This window comes from Physella acuta, unplaced genomic scaffold, assembly GCF_028476545.2.
Source record: "Physella acuta isolate Inbredline_101_S28 unplaced genomic scaffold, ASM2847654v3 ptg000811l, whole genome shotgun sequence".
Classification (NCBI taxonomy): domain Eukaryota; kingdom Metazoa; phylum Mollusca; class Gastropoda; family Physidae; genus Physella; species Physella acuta.
In genome coordinates, this window is record NW_026732329.1 from 362,329 (window position 1) to 372,092 (window position 9,764).

Genomic DNA, 9,764 nt, shown 5'->3' on the forward strand with positions numbered 1-9,764 from the left:
TCGCGCCCAAAAAGTCGCACCCTAAAAGTCGCACCCAAAAAGTCGCGCCCAAAAAGTCGCGCCCAAAAAGACGCACCCAAAAAGTCGCACCCTAAAAGTCGCGCCCAAAAAGTCGCACCCTAAAAGTCGCACCCTAAAAGTCGCGCCCAAAAAGTCGCACCCTAAAAGTCGCACCCAAAAAGTCGCGCCCAAAAAGTCGCGCCCAAAAAGTCGCGCCCGAAAAGTCGCACACTAAAAGTCGCGCCCAAAAAGTCGCACCCTAAAAGTCGCACCCAAAAAGTCGCGCCCAAAAAGTCGCGCCCAAAAAGTCGAACACAAAAAGTCGAACACAAAAAGTCGAACACAAAAAGTCGCACCCAAAAAGTCGCACCCAAAAAGTCGAACACAAATCGTATTAACCTCTCCAGCCAAGTGTACCACACTCACAGTGTTCCCGTTAAAAATGCCGGATTGTCTTGTCCGTGACGTTTTGCCGGCTGACACCGAAACCGTTAAAGAAAGAAGCCGATATTGGATTAGGGAAGCTCCAATTGGATTAAAGAAATATTGATTGGATTAAGTCTGCATGGGTTATAGATTGGAGAAGTAAACCGGCGAGCATCCAACTTGCGTCACGTTCTAAACTAGACGAGGGATGAATGAACTTTAAACCTGTGGTTTACTGAGGGGGGGGGGGGGGATGGGGCGTGGTGGAATTTTTATGTCACGTGTCTGTTTTTCGTCAAAATTGCCTGTTTTGCATGCGATTGCTTTTTTTGAGACATATAATTTATGGCTTACATTAAGAATACGATGGTAGTTAGACGTGTGTTTCTACTGGTGAAATAAATTGTTCATTTCCATTTTATAATAGCATGCAGCTTATTAGTTTATATTGTATACAGGCTGTTGGAGGAAATATTTGAAATGCTGAGTTTTATACAGGCTGTGATTACAATTATTTGAAATCCTGATTTTTATACAGGCTGAAGCAGGAATTATTTGAAATGCTGAGTTTTATACAGGCTGTCATTGCAATTATTTGAAAAGCTGAGTTTTATACAGGCTGTAGCAGGAATTATTTGAAATGCTGAGTTTTATACAGGCTGTAGCAGGAATTATTTGAAATGCTGAGTTTTATACAGGCTGTCATTGCAATTATTTGAAAAGCTGAGTTTTATACAGGCTGTAGCAGGAATTATTTGAAATGCTGAGATTTACCCACGAGAGATAGGGGCTGTACCAGCAATGACTTTAAAAAACTGGATGATGTAGAAGCTCTTCTTGCAATCACCACTGATGCACCACGGTCGTATACACTCGGTCTGGGTTGGCGATAAAGACGATTAGAGAGTCAACCTAGGTCAAGGTTGGCTAAATATAAAACAAATGTGTCATGTGACCACGGCGGAAGTTTTTTGTGACGTTTTCTGAAGAACTCGTCGTTTTATGTCTGAACGGCTGGTGTCTTGTAGTAGTGGGATGTGAAGGGGGGGGGGGGGGGGAGAAGAAATGGCACAATTGGGCAGGGGGGGGGGGACGGCACTGATGGAATGGCACTGTGGAGGAGTGGCTCTCTAGGGCAGGGGCTCTAATGGGGAGACAATCCCAGGGTTCTGCTTGATGGGATATGGTGTCCTTCCGGTCTGTCTTTATGACAGGCATTTCGAAACTCTAAAGGGCAGATAACTCAGTCTAATAAAGAATTCTCCCCCTGTTGAATGGGCAGATAACTCGGTCATTCAAAGATGTTCTCCCTTTGTTGAGTAGGAAGATAACACCGCAAAGTTGACTGTGCTTACAAATGACAGCATCAATGTTATTGTTCTTACAAAGTCAACTGTTTTTACCTCACTATCTTTAACCTCATTATGTCTTTTCATTAACCTCACTAACTCTTTTCATTAACCTCACTAAATCTTTTCATTAATCTCACTATCTATACCAAATCAGGCTTACATCAACTATTGTTATATTATCAAGGCATTTTTCTATTCTTTTATAAAAATCAAATAGCGATTTGCCAATATTTTAACGACAGAAACCTCTAAACACCAAGAGATACCTACCCTGTATCCCCCCTCCCCATAAACACCAAAAGTTACCTACCCTGTATCCCCCCTCCCCTAAACACCAACATATACCTACCCTGTATCCCCCCTCCCCTAAACACCAACAGATACCTACCCTGTAACCCCCCTCCCCTAAACACCAACAGATACCTACCTTGTACCCCCACCCCAAACACAGTTTCCTACCCTGGAATCCACCCCCTAAACACCAACAGTTACCTACCCTGAAACGCCCCCCCCCCCCTTATCACGACCAACACAGTGAGTTATCTACCCTACCACTGAACGTGTAGATAACCTGAGTTACTTTAGTGGCCAGATTTATCAAACTCTGCCCCCCCCCCCCTCCTAATGGCCACACCTGTAAACAAACACCGCCATCTTTCCGCCATCGCTCTGTTTTATCTAATGTCTCTTCTCGGAAAAAAAATTCCTCTGATCATAGACATCTAAGACGAGAGAGTCTCATCTACTTCCTGTTGGACGAGGCCGATAACGAGGGTAATGTTGACGGTACCAGACCCCGACACTGTGCCATCCTCTCAGATCACGTGTCTGGCTTAGATCAGGGCATCTGTTTACCATTTGTCGGATCTTTTGATTACCTTTAGTCCATTCTTTATGAATACCTTTTGTCGGACGTTTTGAAGTTAATCTGCCTACAGTTTACAGTCTCTTACTTCATCCCGTATCACATAGGCAAGTATTAATTACACCGGGCAATAATTAAGTCCCACATTAACTAACCTGCGTATTATTAAACCCAATATTACTTGAACCCAGTATTAGTTAAACTTCGAATTGTTTATAACCAGTATTAATTAAACAAAAAATTAATTAGACCCAGTATTAATTAAACCCAGTATTAATTAAACCCAGTATTAATTAAATCCTGTATTAATTAAACCAATAATTAATTAAACCCAGTAATAATTGAACCAATAATTAATGAAACCTAGTATTAATTAAACCAAATATTAATTTAACCCAGTATTAATTAAACCAATAATTAATTAAACCAAGAATTAATTAAACCAATAATTAATTAAACCTAGTATTATTTTTACCCAGTAATAATCAAACCCATTAATTAATTAAACCCAGTATTAATTAAACCAATAATTGATTAAACCAAGTATTAATTAAATCAATGATTAATTAAACCCAGTATTAATTAGACAAGCAGAACAATGAACAGTTTTTTCCCCCCAGAAGAATGTCAACACACCCCCTCCTTTCGGGATGAAATAGAAAAATTGTATAGGCCTAATACTTAAAGAAAATATTTGTTAACAAGTGCCCCCCCCCCCCCCCCCCCGGTGGGAAAAATCTGTCTGGGGAAGAAAAAACCACTGGCAACATATACATTTATTCTCAGTCGCTGTAGTCAAATTGATTTCAGTAGAGTCACGCAATACCACATTCATGTCAACAGCAACTTCATCTTCATCTCATATAATTAGACTTCTCTTCCTTCCATTGTTCACATTACAGTATTCATTCTTAGATAACATTAGAATCATCAGCTTTTTATCTAATCCAGTCTATGAGTGATGTCTAACTAAATATACATTTTCTTTAAATATGTAGGCAGACATAGGAATGATGGCTAACTAAATATACATTTTCTTTAAATATGTAGGCAGACAAAGGAATTATGGGTAACTAAATATACATTTTCTTTAAATATGTAGGCAGACAAAGGAATTATGGGTAACTAAATATACATTTTCTTTAAATATGTAGGCAGATAAAAGAATGATGGGTAACTAAATATACATTTTCTTTAAATATGTAGACAGACAAAAGAATGATGGGTAACTAAATATACATTTTCTTTAAATATGTAGACAGACAAAGAAAAAAAAACCCATTGTGACCTTATGTTGCAAGTACGAAGTTAATGCTCAATCTGAGTCCATTTGTCTCTTGCCTGATAAGCGTGTCTGGAAAACCTACCCGGCAACATCCCGATTACCTGGCCAAACGTACAGCGGAAGATAATGCCTCAGCTTGCAGTGGTCAAAATATCCTTTTGTTCATGCCTTGAAGATTTGAGCGTTTGTTTGTATTGTAAGCCGCGAGCTTATGCCAGATAAAAATGTCGAGAGCGAGACAAAACATGAGGGATTTGGTTTTGTGTGGGATACCTCGGTAGTCATACTGTAATGAGTATTTCTTTACAATTTCAACTTAATTTTGTAGAGTAGGTTGTCACACCCCATCCAATGCGGCTCACCCGAGAGAGAGACAGAGGCAAGGCGCGTTTTAGAACTCGCATGTTTTATGTGTGTGATACGTCACCAAACCTTGTGTGTTGTGTGATACGTCATCAAATCTTGTGTATGTGTGTGATATGTCACCAAACCTTGTGTATGTGTGTGGCACGTCACCAAATCTTTTTTCATGTGTGTGATACGTCACCAAACATTGTAAGAGTGTGTGTTTGTGTGTGTGTGTTTGAAACGTCACCAAATCGTGTTTGTGTGATACCTCACCAAAACGTGTGTGTGTGAAACGTCACCAAACATTTGTGTGTGTGTGATACGTCACCAACCTTGTAAGTTTGTGTGTGTGTTTGTGTGTGTTTGAAACGTCACCAAACCGTGTGCGTGTATGTGTGATGTCACCAAACCTTTTTGTGTGTGATTGTGTGTGATACATAAAAAAATCGTGTGTGTGATACGTCACCAAACCGTGTGTGTGTGATACGTCACCGATGCTTGTGTGTGTTCCACATCTAACAGCTTGTGTGTGTTTCACATCTAACAGCATGTGTGTGTATAATTTGTTTTTCCTGCCGTCTGCCGGTTCCTCTCATCTCTCCATAATTGACACCGTCAGGTAAAATAAAACGGGTGTAAATTATTGGATTCCCAATGAAAAACGAATTGATCCATTCCAATATAAAAAACTTTGTGTTGGTTAAAAGAGAGGGAAAAAGATCGTTTTGTTTTGTGAGTTGTCGGTTTTTAAATCTGTCCTCAATGCGGACTTTCACAGTTTTGTTCTGCTCACTAATTTATGAGACGGGGATAGGACTTTTTTACATCGAATGTTTTCACACTATTCATTTCAGTATGCATAGGTTGAAACGGCATCGAAAATAAAAATCTAAAACTGTTTTTAAGACTTAATTTTTAATGTAGGTAAACTTATGTTTTTTTTTTTTAAATCAAGAATGATTCAATTTTTTTCTTTTCTTTTACATTTACTGCCCACAACAGAAACTTTAATTTTTTTTTGCTATCTCATATATGAAGTATAGAGGAAATATTGCAATCGTGCAAAAAAAAAAAAAAATTACACCTACCTGAGTCGGAAAAACATAGTTTTTTAATTTTGTCCGTATGTCCGTGTATATATGTATGTGTGTGTGTGTGTGTCTGAACACGATAACTTGAGTACCGTTACAGCTAGGTTGATGAAATTTCATGTTTAAGTATTAAATCAAATTTGTAGTTCTGTATCACCTTTTCAGCGATTTCCGATAAACGAAAGTGGAACTTATTCTACTTTTAATTTTTCAAAAGCCTATAACTTGAGTACTGTTTCTGATAGATGAATGAAATTTCACGTGTAAGTTAAACATCTAATTCTCTGCCTTCTTTCAAATTTTGAGTAATTTCCGTTAAACGGAAGTAGTAATATTCCGCACTTTTTACACATATTGTTTGCCGTTCACAAGGTGTGCAATTCTTTTTTTCTACGCGATTCAATTCTTTTTTAAAAAGTTTAAGTAATTAAAAAGGGATTAAAAATATTGTCTATATTCCGAGTCGCCATCCTCCGTAGTGTTATATAAGAATATTCATTAAAGTTTACGGAAGATCACTCCCGGTTTATTATTTTTGGTTTAGCTTTCTTATTCACAAACTACGCCATAAAGAGCTTTATTCGTGCAAAAACTCAAACAAAGGCTCAGTTAAAAAAAAAGAATCTGATTTATAAAGGACTTTACTGCATTTCTACGCCTTATTGACTAAACAAAAGAAACCCGTAAAAAGCTGAGAAAAATATTTTCCAAAAGCGATGACAGTTTTTGTGAGAGTTTCACTTGTTGTTGTTGAAATGTGAGTAAAAAATTGGGAGTTATTTCCCTTGGTTCCAGCAGGATTCCATTGTTGACTTGCGCTTGGCTGAACATTGCACTGTTACAAGCTGGTGTTTATGGGTGGTTGGTGGTTCGGCTGTGGTCTGGCTCAGTAACAATTAATTAGGGAAACATAATTACCACCCACACAAGGTTCGGTCAGATATAGGTCCTAAAATGTTGTTTTACATAAATACAACCTGTCCATAAATATCACACACATATAATTAAAACCCTACACTGAACATTATCATCCTCACATAAGTACGACCCACACACCGCTTGCTCCCACACACAGCTTCCTCCCACACACTTCTACACACCGCTTCCTCGCACACATACTTCTTCCCCACACACACCGCTTCCTCCCACACTCCACTTCCACCCACAACCCACTTCCTCCCACACCACACACCCCACTTCCTCCCACACCACACACCCCACTTCCTCCCACACCACACACCCCACTTCCTCCCACACCACACACCCCACTTCCTCCCACACCACACACCCCACTTCCTCCCACACCACACACCCCACTTCCTCCCACACCACACACCCCACTTCCTCCCACACCACACACCCCACTTCCTCCCACACCACACACCCCACTTCCTCCTACACCCCACACCCCACTTCCTACCACACCCCACTTCCTTCCACACACCTCTTCCATCCCCACATCCCACTAGACATAACAAAGCACATAGTTAACATCAGCGACCAACTCCCCAACACGTCTTGTCACCAACTGATCAGACCAAGTCCTGAGAGATTTACCTCCTTTCACCCTCCCCCCCTCCCCCACCGTCCATTTAATCCCCCGGAGAGCCCCAACCTAGACAATCAAGAGTAAAATAACTTAGCTGATCGCAAGCGGGGTACTTGGCGATACTGAGCAAGTATTGGTGCCATCAGCAATCAGATCGGAAGTCTGGAGTGGGTGTTGGGATTTTGGAGGTCGGTTATGTGGGGGTGTGTGGGGCGTAGGTTGGTTATGTGTGGGTGTGTGGGAATGTGTGGAGGTGTGTGTGGGTGGTAGGTTGGTTATGTGGGTGGGTGTAGGGGTGGTAGGTTGGTTGTGTGTGGGTGTAGGGGTGGTAGGTTGGTTGTGTGGGTGTGTGTGGGGGTGGTAGGTTGGTTATGTGGGTGGGTGTAGGGGTGGTAGGTTGGTTGTGTGTGGGTGTGTGGGGGTAGGTCGGTTGGTTATGTGGGGGGTGTGTGGGGGTGGTAGGGTGGTTATGTGTGGGTGTGTGGGGGTGGTAGGTTGGTTATGTGGGTGTTTGTGGGGGGGTCGGTTATGTGTAGGGTGTAGGTCGATCATGTTGTGGGGGTGGCAGGTAGGTTATGTGAGGGTGTGTGGGGGTGGTAGGTCGGTTATTTGTGGGTTGTGTGATGCTTCCGTTAAGTGTGGTGGTTGATCTATTACTCCTGACAATGTGTGTGTGTGAGGATGATTGTGTGGGTCCAATGTGAATAGGCTGTGAGAGCTACAACTCAGTCGACTGGTATTGTGCGGGTTTGTGTGTGTGTGTGGGGGGGGGGTTGGAACGTTGGAACGACGCTTCTAGGTAGCTTGAGTATATGATGGAGTGTGTATGTAGGTGTGTGGTTTTGTGTGGGTACTTTGAGTGTGTGAGTGGGCGGGTAACGAGACCGATGCTACTGGTGTGGGTGTGAGTGGGAGTGTGTTTGTGGCTGGAACCACACAACTGGTTTCCCTCAATGGCCACTTTACCTATCACTTGGCATGCAAATTTCATTTGGCCTGGAATTTGGAGCAATGAAAGAATCCCAGCCCACGCCGAACCACGCGAGATTCGTAACGTCGTCTCGCCAGTTTTTCTACAACCGCCCAGCCCGAACCACGCGAGATTCGTAACGTCGTCTCGCCAGTTTTTCTACAACCGCCCAGCCCGAACCACGCGAGATTCGTAACGTCGTCTCGCCAGTTTTTCTACAACTGCCCAGGCCTTTATTGATCCGGTCTTTAAACTCAAGTTTGCTTAAATTAAAATATTTGGTCGGGAATATTCTAGACTCAACGTGCCTGTCTAAGATTTATTTCAGTTAGGGTTAGTGACGTGGAGAGGTGAGCCTAAACTCAAGGTTATAGAGTAGTTGTTTACTTGCATTCAAAGTCATTCAGAAATGTGTATATAACATTGAGGTCATTTAGAAATGTGAAGCTTACATTGAGGTCATATGTTTATCGTTTAGAAAACATAGAACTTAATAGCTAACATTCAGGAATGGTGACAGGAATATAACCACATTCTCTAGGCTTACATTGATGTAAGCTAGACTATCAGAATGTTACATTCTCTAGGCTTACATTGATGTAAGGGGACACTATCAGAATGTTACATTCTCTAGACTTACATTCATGTAAGGAGAGACTATCAGAATGTTACATTCTCTAGACTTACATTGATGTAAGGGAGACTATCAGAATGTTACATTCTCTAGGCTTACATTGATGTAAGGGTAGACTATCAGAATGTTACATTCTCTAGACTTACATTGATGTAAGGAGAGACTATCAGAATGTTACATTCTGTAGAGTTACATTGATGTAAGCTAGACTATCAGAATGTTACATTCTCTAGGCTTACATTGATGTAAGAGGAGACTATCAGAATGTTCTCCCCGGGCTATCTAAGAAACCTAATTAAAGTAAGGACGGTGGGGGGGGGGGGGGGGCAAGGGGGGGGGGGGGGGAGCATGCTATTTGCTTCTTTGTCGTTTTTTGTTTCGTTGTGTAATTTGGTCTTTGTTGTGTAATTTGGTCTTTGTTGTGTTTTTATTTGTGCTGTTGCCTGTATCAGCTAATATGGATTTTTGTTGAAGTTTATTTCAAGTTAGGCTGCTTTTAACCGTAGATAAAGTTGTTGACGGTTTTAAGTGCGTTTTTCATTATTATTAGTGTTGCAATGTTAATTAAAATATATCAACAACATATTTTAAAAGTATGGTTATATTACTTATCGAATAGCTACAATATAAAATAAACAGCTTCAAAACAAATCATCCCGCAAAACATGCCCATCAATACCATCCCCGCATCAAACAGCTATAATAAGTACCATCCCCATCAAAATTCTCCACCATCCCCGCATCAAACAGCTATAATAAGTACCATCTCTATCAGATTTATCCACCATTCCCCCCCCCCCCCCGCATCAAACAACTATAACAAGTACCATCCCCATCAGAATTCTCCACCATCCCCCGCATCAAACAGCTAAAATAAGTACCATCCCCATCAGAATTCTCCACCATCCCCCCATCAAACTACTCCTGTCTCAGTACCATTCAGGATTATCTGGTAGATTAGGATGCAGCGTTTCCACTAATGAGGTATTAGAATTTCTGGGACGGCTAAATTAATCGCGTCTTAATCTAAAACACAAAAAATTGAATTCCATCGGCTTAAAGATTTAATCTCCCCCAAAATGTGCGGCTCACAACACGAAATGTGCGGCTCACAACACGAAATGCCGGCCCTGCTGATGAAGCTCAGAAGATCTGCGTTTTTTTTTTATTTCTTCAGGTCCATCGATAGCTCTTGGGAGCACTTCATCTCCAGGTTCTTAAGGGGGTGGGGGGGGGGGGGGGCG